The sequence below is a fragment of the Pseudonaja textilis genome, chromosome 1 (genome assembly GCF_049901715.1).
Source record: "Pseudonaja textilis isolate UNSWEBS1 chromosome 1, rPseTex1.2, whole genome shotgun sequence".
Classification (NCBI taxonomy): domain Eukaryota; kingdom Metazoa; phylum Chordata; class Lepidosauria; order Squamata; family Elapidae; genus Pseudonaja; species Pseudonaja textilis.
In genome coordinates this window covers 211,158,904-211,178,814 of record NC_141990.1, presented here as the reverse complement: position 1 = coordinate 211,178,814, position 19,911 = coordinate 211,158,904, and the positions used below count along the sequence as shown (strand labels likewise).

At 42.2% G+C, this 19,911-nt stretch overlaps 1 protein-coding gene and 1 long non-coding RNA gene across 4 annotated transcripts in view; one reads left to right on the top strand and one right to left on the bottom strand.

The window, feature by feature from the left end:
- STEAP3 (STEAP3 metalloreductase) overlaps positions 1-19,911 on the bottom strand; it is a 71,493-nt gene that overhangs the window by 34,202 nt on the left and 17,380 nt on the right. The window contains exon 1 of one of the 3 annotated variants that reach the window (XM_087920356.1): positions 2,707-2,916. The exons of 1 other annotated variant lie outside the window; for it this stretch is intronic. The gene's annotated coding sequence lies outside the window, so the exon portion shown is untranslated. Of the gene's footprint in view, positions 1-2,301; positions 2,686-2,706; positions 2,917-19,911 lie in introns of those variants that run through there. One more of the 3 variants, XM_026714652.2, reaches the window with a different exon arrangement.
- On the top strand, positions 1,535-17,094 carry LOC148128013 (uncharacterized). Its single transcript, XR_015740804.1, has 3 exons — positions 1,535-1,876; positions 9,691-9,842; positions 11,637-17,094. It is a non-coding gene; the product is annotated as an uncharacterized LOC148128013 (long non-coding RNA).

The window sequence follows — 19,911 nt, the reverse complement described above, 5'->3', positions numbered from 1 at the left end:
TTGTTTTGTTTTTAAAGTAGGTCTCGAATTCACTGTCTCCCAGTTTCTAACCTGGTGCCTTAATCACTACACTAAACTCGCTTTCAATCATTAGTTTGGGCCAAATGTCTCTCAACCATAGCGGCTTGAAGAGGTATGGGTTTTAACTCTCACTCTCAGCACGCTGACTGGAGAATATCGAGAGTTGAAGTCTATACATCTTAAAGCTGCCAAAGTTGAAGAACATGGTTTAGGCAAAGAAAGATGTTGCTTGTAAAAGATACTGTCAGGCATACAAATTTCTTATCTAGAGAGGTGCAGTAGAGAATGTTCCATGTCTGATAATTTACTCTATTTTGTAATCACATTTAAAAAATTCAGGAAACATTTAAGAATTGATAGTAGAGAAATTCACAATGAAAGGCTGAACATACTTTCTTTTTTTAAAAATCTTCTTAAATGAAGCTTTTTCATCCATAAAAGCTTGTGCCAACCAGCATGGCCTAAAATTGGTAGTCTCAACAAATCCTGATGTTACCAAACCGGGTAGGCTAGTTTATGCTACAATAAAAAGATTTAGAGGCAAGACGGGAATCAACAGAGTGTTTCGTTCAAAAACTCATCTTTTCCCTCATATTACTTTCACAGAAAGGGTGAAAAATTTCATGCCTTCCTATCCTAATCCACAATAGGTATGAAATAGCAGCTGATAGGTATAATTTTCTCCACAATAGTTTAATCCAGCATTCAGGCTGTTAAGTATTTTGCAGCTGCCTTGCTCAGATGCCACTATCTAACTCTGCTTTGTGGATTAAGAAACAAAAACAAAAAACAGGGATGTGGTTAATGCTTGGATGGGGGACCACCAGGAAATCATAAGGCTGCAAGTTAGACTGGAAACTTTAAAAACAAGTACCCTGGAAAAGAGTGGGGCAAACAACTCCCCTATTCTTGCCAACAAAATCATGCCAATGAAATCATCAGGAATAGAGCCCAGCCTCAAGCAGTAATTTTGCTGATAGACTTAACTTGCTGATAGACTCGGTATAACTTTGTCACTTTGAATGTAGGCTAATCTGCACACATTAAAATGAAATTTTGTTGCATACAGCTCTCAATGGGTCTCCTCTTTGAGATATAGAACTACTAACTGAAAAAGTACATGTTTTTAAAAATTACCTACTCTATTGATGTATTGTTCTCATTGTATTCCTTCTTTGCCATTGTTTAGCTTATTGTTCTGTTATTTTACCTCTGTTCTGTTTACTCTCTTCATTTTTCTTCCTGTTTGTTATTATAAGCCACCTAGAGCAGCCTCCACAGCGAGATACCGTAGGCAGCAAATAAATTTAACAAATAAATAAATCGGTGACATGTAAAGGTAAACCTTTTTACTGGAAACTCCCCCCCCCCCAAAAGTCGACTGCTGGGTCAAGGTTGCCACAACAGAAGGGGGTCGAGCCAACACAGCCTATATGAAAGCAACCCAGGTGCCCCGAGTGGAAAACGAGGAGGAGCAGGCGACGGAGTAGCGCTACAAGCGATATACCCCAATTCATCCCAAACAGGTTTCAGTTCGCTCTCACGCCGTCGCTTTAAACGGCACCCACAAACCGGACTCTGCATACACGCGCTTCAGAAAGCGGAGCCCGGTAAACGGCCCTCTTTTATCTGAACGCCGTGCAGATTATATTCCTCTGAAGGCGGCCGGGCGATTAGTTTCCGGAAGGCGGGGAAGATGAAAAAGAAAAACGGCTATTTTTTTCCCCCCTTCCCTACCCGCCACACTCTTTGAAATAGGAAAATGACGGCTTTAGTGTATAAAGCGCAGAAAGAGAGAGAGAGAAAGACTGGCCGGAACTGGAAGGAGAGGCGAGCTAACGTGGAGAACAGGAGGGTGAGGGGAACCGAACCGCGTAAAGCGTGTCTCGTAGGGTTTTGAGGAGGGGGGGAAGGAGGGCGGCTGTGGATGCGAAGCCCTTCCATTGAGGGGCACCCATCCATTGAGACCTGCCATTGAGAGGCGCGGCCTGTGGCTCGCAAGGGGACCCGAGGAAGGGAAAGCGGGGGGGGGGGCTTCCTTTGGGGCAGGAGGCGGCGAGGGCAGCGTCGCCTTTCGAGCGGGCCCTTTCCGGCGCCTTAGGGCGCCCCTTTCCCCCCCTTTTTCTTCAAGCGCTCGCCCCTCGCTCCCTCCCTCCCTCCCTCCTCTGCTCGGCCACGCACGGCCAGCAAATGGCACTCAGCCACGCAGCACGAGAAGCTGAGACCGAAGAGGGGGGACGCTTTTCCGAGGTTCCCTCACTGGGCTGCTGTTCTACTCACCGCTCTTACGGGGTCCGGGGGTGGGTGGGTGGGGGGGCAGACGGCGAAGCGAGGTTGAAAGTGGGCGCTTTTTTGTTTTTAATGTTTTGTTTTATTTGGCCGCGCTCGCAGGGCGAGGGGAATTAAACACGGCGGACTCCTCCCCCTTCTCCTCCCGCCAGCTCCGTGTTGCTTTCCCCGCCTCACGCCACGAGCGAGCTCGACCTGCCTGATCCGGGCCTGGCGCCCGGTGCATGTGGTGTTAACGTGCGTTGGGAGAGGTGGGGCGAGGGGGGGGTGGCGGCGGCTTCGGCCGCTGCTGGGGAAGTCCCGCGGCGCGGTCCTTCGCCGCCTCTCCGGGATCCGACGACAACACGCTGGGGAAATTCGGCCGGTGGGTGTCTCAAAGCCCCGCCGCGCTCTTACCTCTTGTGGGGGCGTTGAAGTCTGAGCTCCGGCTCCTGGGATAAAAGCGTCCAAATCCTTCCCGCTTTTTTGGGATGGCTTTATCCGGAGAAACACGCGTGCAAATGGCGAACAACCAGGTTTTTAACGCTTCTCCCTGAGGCAAAGCTGGTGAAATAATCTCCCCCAAAGGGAGCTAATTATGTCGTTCATTCGACCCAGATCGGTTTCGGTTTGCAACAGCTGTGACTCCCCCTGACGTCTTGAGGGGCCAATAGATCTCAGGTGAAGCTACCTCTTTTGAAGGTGAAAAAAGTTAACTTCCCTTTGAGCTCCGAGAGATAAAGGCAGTCGATATTATATAAAAAGTTGTGTCCAAGACAAGGGAGCCTCTACGTTGATTTTGAAAAAGCTGAGCGGGGCCTGAGCTGGTTTCCGCTGGGGAAGGAGACCACCCAGAAATCCAAGGCTGGAGGGTGAACTCCCAAATTAATATTACCACCACTAGAAGTCAGCATAGGGAAGCCTCTTCAGTCTTGCTCCAAAGAACAGCTACATGGATTTGAAAAGCTCAAATAGGGACTTGAAGCTGGCGAATGCTGTTGCATATTAAAGAAAATCATTCTGATTAATTGTACATGTGGAAACTCAACTGAGCCTTACAGCAGGGAGATATTGTTGGTATATAGTCTCATCTCAGGTTTACTTGTCCCTATGTTTGAGGTCAGCTTTTCTTACAGGGATGTTGTAAAAACAACATGGGGTGAACAATACTGTCTATAATCACGATTTAAATGGAGCTGGTGATTATACATTTCAAGGGTTCTTTTTAATAGTTAATTACATCAATGTATACAACTTCCCATCCTACATTTATGATTCTGAATTGTAAAAGAATTAAAAACAAAAGCATCAACAATGAGATCAATGGAAGGCCAGGCGGTGTATTTTAAAGATGATAACTTTTGATGTAACTAGACCTTTACACAGTGGACCCCAGAACTAATCTCAAAACAAGTTTAGAGTAACTGGGGAACAGTTTTTCATTTCTCTATTAGGTTCAGCATTTCATCAAGTCTTTTCTGGAATTATCTTTTTCATGCATGACATGATAAATATAATGTGAACTCAAAATGACCACAGCAGGTGGCAGTGCCTAGCTGACCTTGGTTGACTCAGAGCAGAGGTTGCTAATCTATAGATAGAGAAGAAATCATCCTGCAGGAAGGCAAGGGGGCGGGGGTCTCTTAAGTGCAATGTTTCCAAAGCTTGGGAACTCTAAGAAGTGTGGACTTCAACTCCCAGAATTCCCCATCCAGCATGGCTGGCTAGGGGATTCTGGGAGTTGAAGTCCATACATCTTAAAAAGTTCCCAAGTTTGGGAAACACTGCCTTAGTATCAAGGAAGGGACACAGGCATATCTGTGTGGCCATCATATTTGATGCAGGCTAGCCTGATGTCACAGGATGGGGTCCAAAAGGTCAAAAACATGGTTACAACAGTACAGACAAAACTCTTCTTTTTTTATGTACATTAGAGTTTCAATCACCTGGTGGTGGCTGCCATCTTGACTTTTTGGACCATATGTAGATACACAAGGCATATTTATATAACTGCATACTGTTTTTTTAAAGGCGTATCAAGAGCAAAGCTGGAAAGTGGAACATAAGATGAGAGGAAGACTATAAAGAAATGCAGAGAATGGAAGGGGCTTATTATGAAGCAAGAATGGGAAGCTGAAACAAGGAGGTTAGGCTGAGCAAGGACAGAAAAGATAGAGCAAGAAGATGAAAAGGAGCCATTAAGTTGGACGTCCCCTTTTCTCCGCAGCTTCTGATTTTCCTCCCACTCTACAGCATGCATACAGAGATCACATCCATAAAGAAAGAACTTGTTTCGCCCTGTGTATGATCTATACACGTGTAGAATATGCCAGAGCATAAAAATATGCTATTAGTACGAATATACATTCAGTTCTTCTAGGACAGAGTGGGCAACTAGAGCAACCTGACCTGTAGACTTCAACTCCCAGAATTCCTGAGCCAGCATAGAATTCTGGGAATTGAAGTCCACAGATCATAAAGTTGTCATAGTTGCCCACATTGTCCTGTACTACGATATTTAGGAAAGGGCCTCCTGCCTGATTCTTTATTCTTGAACAGTAAACATGTTTCCTTGTCTTTGACCTTTTCATCCCTTTCTTTCTCTTTTCCTTTTGGAGAACAGGTATCATGTTTTCCTGCAACTGGGCTTTTAAAAAGCTTCTCTTGCTTTTAATGGAAGAGAACTTTCTTCCTTCAAGCCTAATTGTAGCATGGAGGGATCAGAGTCTCAGATCCATTGACACCATCTTTTTTTCTCCCTAAGGCAATTAGGATTAGGGAGGAAAAAAGGATAGTGTCAATGGATCTGAGATCAGGATTAATTATTTCCTCTCCAATAACAAATTTGTTGCCTCGCTTTTCTGGAATGGCAATTAAGCCTAGGCAAAAAGCCTACTGGACTACCTTGGTTTATAATGGTCACCCAAGTCCCGTGTGTATCTATATCTATATATATCTATATATATCTATATATCTAATCTATATCTATATATATCTATACCTATATATCTATATATATACACACACGCACACACACTGCTCAAAAAAATAAAGGGAACACAGAAATAAGACATCCTAAATCTGAATGAATGAAATATTCTTATTTAATACTTTGTTCATTACATAGTTGAATGTGCTGACAACAAAATCACACAAAAATTATCAATGGAAATCAAATTTAGCAACCCATGGAGGTCTGGATTTGGAGTGACACTCAAAATTAAAGTGGAAAAAAACACTACAGGCTGATCCAACTTTGACGTAATGTCCTTAAAACAAGTCAAACTGAGGCTCAGTAGTGTGTGTGGCCTCCACGTGCCTGTATGACCTCTCTACAATGCCTGGGCATGCTCCTGATGAGGTGGCGGATAGACTCCTGAGGGATCTCCTCCCACACCTGGACTAAAGCATCCCTCAACTCCTGGACAATCTGTGGTGCAACGTGGCATTGGTGGATGGAGCGAGACATGATGTCCCAGATGTGCTCAATTGGATTCAGATCTTAGTGAGAGTGTGTAGTTTGGTTTTTAAGTGTTTGTTGGCTAAGCATTTTGTTCTGGAGATGAGTGTCTCGGCTATGGAATTGATCTGTGCTGGATGGTGGTGTGAGAGTGCGTGTAGATAGTGGTTTGTATGTGTTTTCTTCTGGTAGATGGTGTGTCCTAGGGAGCCATTGGATTTTTTGTATACCAAGACATCTAGGAAGGGAAGTTGATTGTTAGCTTCTGTTTCCATGGTGAATTGTATTTTGGGGTGTAGGCTGTTGAGATGTGTGAGGAAGTTGTTCAGTTTTTCTTTCCCGTGTGGCCAGATTATGGAGGTGTCATCTACGTATCTGAGCCAGAGTTTGGGTTTGTGATCATATTTTTCTAGAGCTTGTGTTTCAAAGTGTTCCATGTAGAGGTTTGCGATGAGAGGTGAGAGGGGTGATCCCATGGGTGCTCCTTCTATTTGTTTGTATTTTTGTCCATTTGTAGGTGAAGTATGTATTGGATAAGCAGTGGTTGGTCAGATCTAGTATGTGCTTGGGGGGGGTTGTATTTGTTTTGTCAAGGCTTCTTTTATAGGCACTTGGGTGAAGAGAGATATGACATCGAGGCTCACTAGTAGATTGCTGGGTTGTAAGTTTTGTTTCTTTATGATGTCGATGAACTGGAATGAGTTTCTTACGTGTGAGTTGATGGATTCTGCATAGGGCTGTAGTTGTTTGGCAAGAAATTTGGCTAGGTTTTGTAGAGGTGAGCCTATGGAGCTGACTATTGGTCTAAGTGGGGTTCCTTCTTTGTATATCTTGTGGAGACCATAATGATTTCTCTCTGGGTATGATTCTTTGCTGGATTTCTTCACTGATGGGGGAGGCTTTTATTTTGGATCTGGTGGTTTTTTTTCTAGGTAGGTGGTGGGGTCTGTGTTTAGGGGTTTGTATGTGGGGTCTTGGAGTAGGTTGGTTAACTTGGTTTGGTAGTCAGAAACCAAACACTTCAACAACAGAATAATCAGAGAAGCCATAGAGATAGAAAAACGCCCACACAAGCATGAATAAATGAGATGATACCTCCCACCTACCAGCCATTTGGAAACCCGCCCTCATTAACAAACGAGTACCTAACATGAAGAATGACACCAGACCCACACCCACGAGGGCCACACAAAATGCTACCACCACACTTCCACGTAGAAAGCAGACTCACACCCACACAGAAGATGAGACACAACCACGGACCAGAAGCCGTACTGCAGCTGCATCACTACCCGCTTCAAACCCCTCCGACCCATACATGAAGTGAACTGACGCCCACCATGAAGATGTAGCACGACCACGAACGTGAAGCCAAACAACAGGATCACAGCTCACCAGCTCAAATCCCCCAGCAACTAAGACTAACCTGAGCACAACCAAGCCCCCACCTGAACAGAACACACCCCCACCCAATCAGAACACAGCCAAGTCCCCACCCAATCAAGTCACACCCCCACTAGCAGTTAAAAGAAAGAAGCAGCTGCAAGCTCACATTACTCCAAGAAGCACAAAGCCGAAGACACAAGCCTGAAGATGACGAATGAGACTTTATTGAGACGTCGCCTAGATACTTCGAATCTTACATGGGAGAAAACCCAAATAACCAAAGATCCACATACAAATACTCACAAAAACTTCAGAAAACACATATACACACGTGTGTGTGTATGTATGTATGCATGCATGCCTGCATGTATGTATGTATGTATGTTGAGATCTTAGGCCCCAGGTAGACTTATGGTGCTGCCTTCCTGATTGCTTTGATTCTCAAAAATTCTTCAATGTTGATATTTTGAAAGGATTCAAACGGGGAGGCAATGGCTCCTGCTGTAGGGAGTTTTAAAGGGGGATTTCTAAAGAAAGAGCTAAATGCACTTGCCAAATTTGGAGATGGCTTTTGCCTCTCCCAAGGTTACTGCAAGTGACAGAGTAGCACCTAACATCTGGGCCTTAAGTCTGGTTTCATTAGCTGAAACTTCCCTATTTAAATTGAGGTGGTGGAGTTCTCTGCTTTTCTTACTTTGTTTGCATTCAACACTGAAAGAAGAGAAAGGACTGAAAGAACATAGGAAAGTGCACTTAGGGTAATAATGATTTATTACTGGTGGCTCCATTGTAGGTGATCTTTTACTCATTCCTTGTGGTCTGTAGATTTTAAACCTTGTATAATCTGTTTTTGCTATGTGACCAGCCCATTTCCATTCTTTTACTCTCTTTATGATATCGTATACTTTCGTTTGTTCTCTAATGCATGTGCAGGCCTTCCTATCTTGTCTTCTAATGCTGAGCATGTATTTTTTCCATGGTTCTTTGCACCACTTGTAGCTTTTGTATTGATTGTGAGGTTAGTGTCCATGTTTCACCGGCATATGTTAGAGCAGGTAGCACACACTGTTCGAAAACTTTTCAGACATAGTGGGAGGTTGTTCTTGAAAATTATGCTTAGCTTGCCGGATGGCTGCCAACCACATTTAACATGCCATTCAGTGTCCTTTATTATATCACCTTCCATTGAGATCTATTGGCCAAGATATATGTAGTGTTCTACCATGTTTCTCACAAAATAAGGCTGGGCCTTATTTATTTTTTTTTGAGCCCCGAAAAAATGGCTAAGACGTCTTTTGGGGGGTTAATTAATTTCTCCCCCCCCCCCACGCACCAACAACAGTGTCTGAGTCACTCCCGCTTTCCCCCCGTCCCCGTAACAACAGGAAAAAAAAAAGATTTTGAGGTACCTGGGAATGCTGCGTGCTGTGTTTTGGTTTAATCCCGAGCGGCTGGGTGGGCATGAGAAGAGCCGAGTGAGTGTCTCTGCTGCATCTCTGCTGCTGCTACCCTTGGTGCTCCAGCCTCGGGCTCTGCAAGTTTGCAAAAGTCCCGGTGCGCAGTCCGTTCCTGCATTCCAAGTGCCCAGGCCGAGCTGTAGCTGTCCCTCTCTTGCCAGCGCCGTCTCCAATAACAGTGGCAGCAGCGGTGGGAACTGTGGAAGTTACAGAGGCGGTTCCCCTACCTGAGAAGCGACTGAAACGCTTCCATGGTTCCCGCTGCTGCTGCCGCTGTTATTGGAGATGGTGCTGGCGAGAGAGGGGCAGCTGTAGCTCGGCCTGGGCGCTTGGAATGCAGGAACGGGCTGCGCACCGGGACTTTTGTAAACTTGCAGAGCCCAAGGCTGGAGCACCAAGGGTAGCAGCAGCAGAGACGCTCGCTCGGCTCTTCTCACGCCCACCCAGCCGCTCGGGATTAAACCAAAACTCAGCGCGCGGCACTCCCAGGTACCTCAAAAAAAAATTTTCCCTGTTGTTACTGGGATGAGGGAAAAGAGGGAGCGACTCAGACGCTGTTGTTGGAGACAGCGCTGGCGAGAGAGGCACCAGCACCGGTGGGAACCATGGAAGCTATGGAGGCCTGAGAAGCAGCTGAAATGCTGCCAGACATCCACGCAGACACTACCCGCCTGCTGACCCGGGTAAGGGAGGAGTAAGGGAGCCCTCTGCTCCACCATAATTGGCTGTTAGGAGCAGCGGATGGTGAGGCATAGCTGCCCATGGGGCACTCCTAATGGCAAGTCCCCCCCCTGCCTCCCCCCCCCCCATTTTGCATGTTCTAAACTAGGCCTAAATTTGGGGGGAGGGGCTTAATTTCATTTTATGCCTAGAAAACATGCTGGGTCTTCCTATTGGGGAGGGCATATTGTTGGAGAAACATGGTACATCTAGTTCTTCTCCAGATATATATTAAAAAATATTTATTTGGTGAATTCATTAAATGTAACCTGGCTCTTTTTCAAGTTTATTTTTAAGCCAAATGGTTCTCTTGCTTTGTGTTTTGTATGTGTTTGTTCTTCTGGATCTTGTAAGAATAAACAATATCATCTCTTATAGGCAGGTGGACCAAGCCAATCATAGAATGGATCCCACTTGATAAAAAGCATCCACGAAGGAGACCTAAAACAAGATGGATCGATGACATCAGCAAGTATTGCTGGCTCAATTAACAAAAGAAAGCTCAAGACCACATTGGCTGGAAACCAGCAGTGGGTGGACAATGGCTAAAATGATGATGCTAATCTCTTTTTAATGACTGTTTTATATATTTGCTGTTTTTATTGACTCTTGTCTGCTGCTCAGAATTGCTTCTGTGAGAAATAAGTTATAAGGCTTCTTTATATACACTTCTAACATAGGCCTGCAAATATGTTTTAAAAATAAGCCTCTCCAACTGTCTTAGCTTGTTGGAAAAGCAAAAGAGTTCTGAAGCCTTTAGGATAAAACAAAACGTAGAAAACTATTGCAAATAATTTGCTAATTATAGTATCACAGTTCAGAATAATATTCTACCATCTCCTGTCTGCAATGAAAGCTAAAGCAGGAGAAAAGAACACTGTCAAACACTTAAGCACTTCAGGGTGGTTTAGAAATAGAAAGTTTTAGACGGATGGAAAGTTGATTGTACTGAAGGAATGCCTTCTGTTTGTAGTATTAGTGCTGCTGCTACTGTGTGTGTGTATGAGAGAGAGAGAAGGAGGGAGGGAGGGAGGGAGAGGGGGAGGAAGGGAAGGGGAGAGAGAGAGGAGGGAGAAAGAGAGAGAGAGGGAAAGAGAGATTATACAGTGAGTTGCGGTCTGTTTTTTATCCCTTGCATTCTGAGTCTTTATTGTGCTTCCTGAATCAAATGTCCTCTAGATCAGGGGTCACCAACCTTTTGGACTTTAGGGACCACCAAACTCATAATTTTAAATGCCGGGGACCACTAATATGAATTTTGACTCATGGTGGCTTGCTGACGAGAGAGAAAGAGAGAGAGAGAGAGAGGGAGAGAGAGAGGGAGGGAGGGAGAGAGAGAGAGGTTAGATCATTTCTCTCTCTCTCTTTCTCTCTCGTCAGCAAGCCACCATGAGTCAAAATTCATATTAGTGGTCCCCGGCATTTAAAATTATGAGAGAAAGAGAGAGAGAGAGAGAGAGAGAGAGATGATCTAACCTCTCTCTCCCTCTCCTTCTCCCCTCCCTCTCTCTCACACACACAGGCAGGGGTGGGATTCAAATTTCTTAACTGGTTCTGTGGGCATGGCTTGGTGGTCATGTGACTGACTGGACATGGTTTGTATGTAAATATTATAAATATTTTTGTAAATATTGAGTTTTTTTAATAAAAAGAACAACTTTTACCCAAAATCAGGCAGAGCAGGCAGGCAGATTGCTCACAGAATCACAGATTCATTCAGAGATCTGTGTTTCTGCCATTGGCTACCTGAGTCTGTCACATAAAATTTGCTTGCAGTGAGTCTGCACTGAATAATAGACGCTTCAGTCCTAAAGGAGTTTTGGCTCTGCTTTTAAGCAGATCTAAAGATTAGCTAGAAAGCAAGAAATCCAACATTTTCTTGCTTTCTAGCTAATCTAAATCTCCCGGCACAGCAGAACAAATGATGGTCAGAAAAAGGAGAAATAGCAACTTAGCAGGCAAGTTTGCCAGATAAGGAGTGAGTGGGCAGGGAGGGTTCCTGTGGGCCATGTGGGCGGCACAGCCTTGTGTTCCCACACAGCCTGGATTAATTGCTTTGTGGGGTGCTCTGGGGATGACATTTCTCTGCGGACCACCAAAATTTTCTCGCGGATCACCAGTGGGCCGCGGACCACCAGTTGGCGACCACTGCTCTAGATGTTCTGGAATTAAATTTCCCAGAATTCTTAGTCAAGCACTGTTGCCTGGAAATTCTGGGAATTGTAGTTTTAACCCATCTGGGTACCACCAGGAGAAAACTGAGCTAGATGTACGTCTGCCACCTACTGAGCTCTTTGAATTGAATAGTATCATTTCTATTCCAGATCCCATTTTAAAATACTTCCTTCTAGAAAACGGACAACAAACTTCCCTGGAAGTAGGAAGTCAGCAAAACTACATGAACATTCAGACTGAACTTTCCTCTAGGATACCTGATGTACTACCATAGCTTTCATCCCTACACCAAAAAGAAACATTTATAAAGCATATTGTTGAAAAAGATCACTTTGAATGGTTTGGTGTACTCTCACGCCTCATTCTGTGAGAACCAAGCTTTAATAGCAATAGCATTTGAGAGACCGGAAACGGGTGAAGGAGAAGGCTTCACTGACACTGAGCTGATTATATGCAAAATCCAGTTTGCAGAAACCCACAGAGAAGAAATAATGATGGGTGGATTATGCTGCCATCAGCATGCTGTGACAAGATAGCACCAGTTTCTCTTCCTAAACTGGAGCCTGAGACAGGCTTTAATTTTCTATTAGCAAGCCCATTTTATATTGCAGATATGTGGCCTGTTTCTGTGGGAGGTTGCAGTGGTGTTTTTTTTTTAAAGCATGTTGTCAATAGCCAGTCCTTTACAGGCCCTGGAGTGCCAATAGGTATAAAGACAGATAACAGAATTTACCCTAGCAAGACTGGGAGAATGCTTTTGATCTGAGAATAAGATAAGTAACTTAGACCTTTGCTGTTCCTTTCCATTAGATCCCAAATGCTTATTATGTCAGAGCGTTTGAAGCAGAGGTGGTGTTCAGCAGGTTCTGACCAGTTCTGGAGAACTGGTAGCAGAAATTTTGAATAGTTCAGAGAATCGGCAAATACCATCTCTGACTGGAGATTTTACCGTATCCTTCCCCTGCCACGCCCACCAAGCCATGCCCAGATTAATTGTTTTGGGGGAGTGCTTTGGGGGGGACATTTATCTGAGGACCACCAACATTTTCTCACGGACCACCAGTGGTCTCCGGCCCACTGGTTGGCGACCACTGGATTCAAGGACTGTCCTGGCTTAGGAACCTAAATGATCCTAATCAGTTTCACACTACTAGAAAGGATTTTGTTTGCCTCCAAAGTGGCTCCCATTCCTTTCATTTATATTGCACTCTTTTTTGTTAAAAAAAATTAAGTTTGATTGTATTTATTATCTCTGTGAGATCGATCTGCTCACAAGGGGGGAAAAGGCCGATTTCCCTAGTTACATCTTTTAGTTCCACAATGCAAAGGGACAGTACTATATAATAAATTTCCCCTTTACTTGCCTGTAATATTAATGGGTTGTGTGAACCTTCATTCTTACATCCATCGACAGTAGGGGTGGGAGGCCAGCTAAAGATCTCCCACTGGGAGATATGTGGTTGGCAGTGGTAATATCAAGCTGCAAAGCAGGACAAGTTGTAGGTTGTATAGTCCTAAAGGGTTTCTAGGAAAGAAAACTTAAGACCTCCAGCTACTCACCCTACAGGCTCAGGCTTGATGCTGTAGCATGTGGAAGTGACCTTGGGAGACAGGAAAGAGCCACAGCCAATCTGGCAAAGAGGCCATTTATAAAAATGCCTGGAGAGATCTTCTACCTCTCTTTGGAAGAGTATAAGAGACTTGCCCCATTAATGCCAGTCTAGTGAAGTAGTCCAGATGCATGAACAACCAGATGAACACCCAGATGAATGAATTCTAGTAAGATTACAGTAAGGGAATCTTGCCAGTTTCTTCCAATCCTTTCTCCCCATCACCTTTACAGCCCAAGAAACTAGAGAGGATCCCTTCTGAGACATTTGCAATACCTACATTCTTGCTGTGGGCTAAACTGCCTCTTATTTGACCCTTGCCCTGGCTGCAGATATTCCCTTTGTCCCCCAGGGTCATTTCCACATACCATTGCAGACACACACACACACACACCATTTAATAAAATGAAGGTGCAAGTGTTGATTATCCAAGCTATAATATTAACCTCATTAATATTAACCTCAGGATATTTTCAGAAGAGATTTTGAGGGTATAATCAGTCTGTATCATTTCTGGAATTTTACTAAGCGTTTAACAAAATTGGGTTCCATTCATGAAATTACCATATTTCTATACTTCTTTTGCCATCCCCCCCCAAACAAATAAGAAAAAATCAAGTATAAGTACAGTGGAGATTAATTACTAAAGATAAAAACTTTCCACCCAAAGGATTTTAGTAGCTATGGTGTTGGAAACTATAACAAGCATACTTTGTAGGGAACAAAATCATTCAAATATAGCAGGGTTCACTCTCCCCTATTGTGATGTCATAATAAAAAGATTATAAACTTTTGCTCTTTTCTCTAAAGTAAAAGTTGAGATTTGCAGAAATATCCCATAACAGATTGATCGATATGTTAATTGTGGGACTAGAAAAAGTCATTCTACATCTGCAATGTAATATTTCTCAGGGGTTAAATAGTTGCAAGCTGGGTGCCCCTGTTAACCTATTTTAACTGCTAGTAGTGCTGTAGTAGCACCAGAGCAAATGATTATAGATGTACTCGGTGGGATTCAGCCAGTTCGCATCAATTCTGGAGAACCAGTTGTTAGCTTTCTGAGCAGTTTGGTAAACTGGTTGTTGGAAGAATTCATTAGAGCAGAGAACCAGTTGTTAAATTATTTGAATCCCACCACTGGATGTACTCTCTCCATTCCTATACAAAGAAGCTATATTTGACCCAGGACTTTATGAGACATATTAAGCGAATTTCAATGCAATGACTATGGTGCTGAAATTTCAGCCGCTCCCTCGTTTATTTATTATTTTAAAAGATGCATAAACTATACAAATGGAGTCAATCTCAACAGGACATGAATAATGTATTTATTCTATAATGCCAGTGGCATTGCATTCTTTCTCTTTTAAAAGACCCTCTGGTCCCTTAATTCAGGGTGGGGTCAGTGTGACTAGTTGGAGCTGAGTGTTTACTGGCCAGATGCTCTTCCTGATGCCTAAGCTGAGTTCAAATATTTTCTCTTTGTTCCCTGAGAGGGAAACACCTGCCTGCTGCTACCTAAATTCGAATTCCTAACCTTCTGAGTGGAAGGAGAATATAGGCCACTATGCTGCTCGCATTGCATTGTTTATTTAGTTCTAATTTTCTCAACCTCTATCTACTCTGTTTTCTAAGTGTTCTTCACTCACAATTAAATATCATGCTTACTCCAAGATTCTGCTATAGAATCAGAGTTTTCACACATTTCAGAATCACAAAGGGATTTACAAATGAGGTTCACTATTAAAACCCATACTTCACTCCAGAAAATGGAGCATCATTATTTACTCAGCATGAGAACTGCAGATGACTATGATTTGGATATTTGCATAAAAATAAAGGAAAATGTTTGTTTCCTCTTTTCCCTGTCCCATTGCGTTTATGAAAATGCAGATTGGGGAAGGGGCCAGTTTCATGAAAGCCAATAAACAGAACAGATTATAGCTTTGCTGTTTTTATTTTTGGCTGCTACCCTAAAATCACTTTCTAATCTTGGAGGAATCCTGGCATTTAGTCAAGCAGCCTGGGGACAAGGGATGAAGGGCAGTCTGCTGGCTGGCAAACTAAATATATAACATGGCCCGATGCCTTGTGGATGCCTGGACCATGGGAGCTTCCAGCTAGTACAATCTGCTGAAAAAATGTCAGGTCCATGCAGAATAAACATTCAATCATTCCTTCAACCAATCTTCTGAACAGCTTCTTCTTACCTCCTGCTCTCAGTTTCTTTCTGTCTTATTCTTTTCCACCCCTCCTCCTTTTCTCATCTATCCATTAGTCAATCAGATTAGAGCTGGAAGGGACCTTGGAGGTCTTATAGTCCAACCCCTTGCTCAAACAGAAGACCCTGTACAATTTGAGATAAGTGGCTGTTCAGTCTCTTCTTAGAAACCTCCAGTGATGAAGCACTCACAACTTCTGAAGGCAAGCTGTTCCACTGGGTTAATTGTTCTGTTAGGAAGTAGCCTGAAGAGGCATTCATTTTGTCAGATATCTGCAAATTGGTGAAGGAGGGATCAAGCTTAAAAGGAAATGAAGGGAAAATGTTGGAATCAGAAATGGGAGTTCAATGGAATAGCACTCTTTGCTATGAAAAACATACCCAATGTTTAAGTAATGTGTAGTTTGAGAGATCTTAATTTGTTTAAGTGACAGGACATTCTAAGAACTGTAGCAGTCTTCCATTAAGGAGCTTGGAACATCTGCCTTTCTAGATTACAGCAACTTGTTCTGAGATAAGCAGAACATGCTCTCATCTGCATGACCTCCTTCCCTGATGTAAGGAAAGCTTACTAACCATGTTACAAACAGAGCAACCCTCTGGCATGTATTTTTATGGTATAGGAGAAGTAAAATACATGGGTATTTTCAAAGACATATGGCCAGGAATGCATTGTTATTAGCATGGGAAAAAACTAGAGAAGAACACTATATTAAGATTCCAGTCTGGCTATCAATAATGGAAGCATTTGTACACCCAAATGTTTGGAAAATTGGAACTATTGCTAGATATATATTTTAAATGAAAGGGGTGAGCTCAAAACTAAATGAGAACCGAATGAACAAGGGATGGAAATGCATTGGTATTCATATACACAAATACAGTCAAGATATGAAAAAGATATTAAAGCTGAAGGATTCATAAGTTGACAGAATTGGATAAAGTATTAACAGGAATGGAAGATAAGTTGATTAAAAGATTATATTGCTATTTACTAGGTGTTAAACTAGAAAAAGAACAAGTTAAAGAAACAATGATAGCATGGTCAAATTCTTTTGGATATGCTATAGAATTAGATAAATGGCAGAAGCCATGGTATAGGAATTATAAATTAACTATATCAACAGCATACAAAGAAAACTTATATAAGATGTTTTATAGATGGCACTTTGCAGGAGCAAAATTAGCTAAGATGTTCAAAGATAAATTGGTTAAATGCTGGAAGTGCCACCAGACACCTGGAACATGTTACCATATGTGGTGGTCTTGTATAGAGGCTAAAAGATACTGGACAAAAATACGCACATGGTTGGAAAAAATGATAAAACAACATAGATTTGAAACCTGAAATATTTTTATTAGGAATGGAACCTGAAGGTTTCAGTAAAGAAAAAACATATTTAATTATACATGTATTAACAGCAGCCAGAATTGTATTTGCTCTGAATTGGAAAAGTGATAAGACAGAGGGAAAAGTAATTGAGAAAATATTTGAATGTGCAAAGATGAACAGGTTAACATTTGTAATCAAAGAAAAAGAAGAAATGGAATATTATATGGTATGGGATTTATTTTATCAATGGTTGGAAAATAAAAGAAATTAAAATAGACCAGATGAATATATAGAGCAATAAATTAATAATAGGTATAAGAAAATGTGATTATTGTTATATTGGCAAGAAAAGTATTAATTATAATTATTAAGCACGAGATATATATACCCAGTTGACACACAGTTGAAATGAAATAGAATTATTGTAAAATATAAAATTAAAAACAAACAGAGGAACTATGCTATCCCTGACCTGCTCCCAACTCATTGCAAAGATAAGCTCCACCTGTCCTTGCTTGTGCCACATATAAGACCACACAGCACAAGGCCTGCTATGTGGTCTGTCTGCTTGCCTTTATTTCCTTCATTTCTCTGCTCTGATTGGCTGAGCTGGACTGACCCTTCCCTCTGGTCGTCAATTGTTGCTCTCTATGGTCATTTTATCCAGGGCTTCTTCCTTTTGTAAGAACCAGTTGAAACTTCTCCTTTTGATCCAAGTGAATGGGAGTTAGATAAAACCCTTCCTTCCTTCCTTCCTTCCTTCCTTCCTTCTTCATTTTAAAAGGCGAAATTGACAACAATTCTGCCAGAATCCTGTCTAGCTGGGGCAAGAGGAAGAATGATAAAAAAACTAGGTATATTTTCTCTCTATTTCTCCCCCTCCCCTCTTCCTATGGACTTAAAAAAAAGGGTGAAATTGGCAAGATTTATTCCAGTTTCTTCTGCCTGAACTGAGGTGATCTTTTCTCCACTACCAGTGGAAATATGCAATGGGAAAGTGTCAAACGCGTCAAGGGGAGCCCATAGAGCTGGGCTCTTACAAAAGGTCTATCAGTGGAAACCATACATGCTTAAAGAACCCTATAGAAATATTTGCTTTCCTTGCACAGGAGCAAAGGACAAAGACCAAGGAGAGTCCACCAATGGTATGCTAACTGGTAACTATGTCTGAAGAAAACAAGTGGTCAGTTTCATTGGCAAAGCTTGAAATCCAAGCATTAATTTCTTCAGATGGCTTATTTCTAGCTGGTATCTACACTTAAGCAGCTTAAAGAGGCCATGTGAAATTGTCCTAAAATTCAAGGATTCATTTTTTGTTGCAGAATATATTAATATATTAGCACATTGTGAACGTGTTGGCTGTTGCTAACATTATTCCAATTTACTTAAAATATTAAAAATCACCATGACAAAAGAAATCCAAAGGAATTTGGTTCTAAGAATATAACGTGATCGATTCCTGTACCTCTCTTGCTGTTTAAGTGTGTGGCAAACAGCCTCAGCCACAAACACCTTCCCAGTGAAAATACACAAAAGGGTACTATCAATCTTCAGCAATCAATTCACTGAGTTACACGGGGGATTCCTTATCAGAAATATGCCTTCTGTGAAGTGAGCGATATAAAAAAAGACTAAGTTGGGAAGAAGGCTGTCCACCCACCCATGTTTGGGATGGGGAATTAAGATAAAAAATAATTCAGAGGGAAAGGAAATGCAGGAGTTACAGTGATAATTGCCTATTGAAAGTAGCCATTTTGTAAAGATGTGAGAGTGAGCAAATATATGGAAGGGAACCAAATAGAATAGACTGCTTTTGTTTTGTTTTGTCTCCAGGCAGAAACTCTTGAAATCTGTGTGCGGGAACAATGACAGGTAAGTCCTGGCAGTGCTTAACCCATTTTATTTGCAACATCAGAGGGCAAAGTCACAATGAAAGGATTTGACAATTGCTGCATAAACTCTGCCGGGGAAATGGAGCAAACCCCTTAAATTGGTATCAAACAATTTGGTGAAATAGGTCACGAACTGGCTTCTTGTTTCAGTTCAAATTCAGTTTAAGGGTGTTTCTTAAAGATGACATTTCCTTAGCCTGCAATACAATTATAACAATTTGTGTGACAGAGATATATATCTAACATTCTCACTATAAGGAAAAGAGCGGAAAGTAGTCTGTTGAACATAGCTGGAAGGATCTTTCTGATCACCACCTAGTGGATGGCATAGAATTAAAAAAACTTTAGAACCATTTCAAGAATGCCTTCCTTGGTTTTCTCAAAAAAAAAAAGAAAGAAAAAGGAAAGAAAGAAAGAAAGAAAGAAAGAAAGAAAGAAAGAAAGAAAGAAAGAAAGAAAGAAAGAAAGAAAGAAAGAAAGAAAGAAAAGAAAGAAGAAAAAGAAAGAAAGAAAGAAAGAAAAGAAAAAAACAACTGTTGAAAATGCATTAGTAAGTAATGATTCTGGCTTATTCACCTATAGTTTCGGGTGATAGCTGAAGAATTCACTACCATACAATGACTACCACTTAGAGATAGTTTCCAAAGAGATTAGACAAATGCCCAGAGGGGGGCTTCACATAATTTAACAACCGTTTTGCCTAGTGCAGAAACAAAAATGTGAGCTTGCGTGCGGCTTCAAACACACAGTGATTTCATGTTCATGGCTTCCAGCACACCTTCTCGGGCAGCTGCAGTGAGTAGAGTGGGTGAGATGTGGAATGACATCAGCTGGGCTGTGTGGGTGGGGCGAACAAGCCAGAGAGTGATATATATAGGACGGGATAGCACTGGGGTGGGTGGGCAGGCCCAGCCGTTGGTCAGAATTACCGGTATGGGCAAACTGGTCGGAACTGTCAGTAGCCCACTATTGCAAATTCCTGAAGAACAAAATTCTTATTTGCTGGTATCTTTTATTATTAATAATAATGTATTGATTTGTATGACACCCAACTCTCAATGACCCTGAGTGACTCACAACAACCAAGCAAATAAATCACAATAAAATCAGTAAAACATCAAATGTAAGAACAGGGGCCTCTCTTGAACTCTTCCTTGGCAGATGGTTGGGAGAAAAGCCAGGACTTCAGTCTTAATGACTGACCTAAACAACAGCAAGTGGGGAACCATCTGGATCTTGGGGACACCTCATTCCAAAACACAGGTGCCATTTCAGAGAAAATGTACTTACAAGTTCTGAAAGAAGACATTGTTTAATCAAAGCAATCCTGAGCGTGCCAACCTTACAGGATCAAATTGGTCAGGCTCT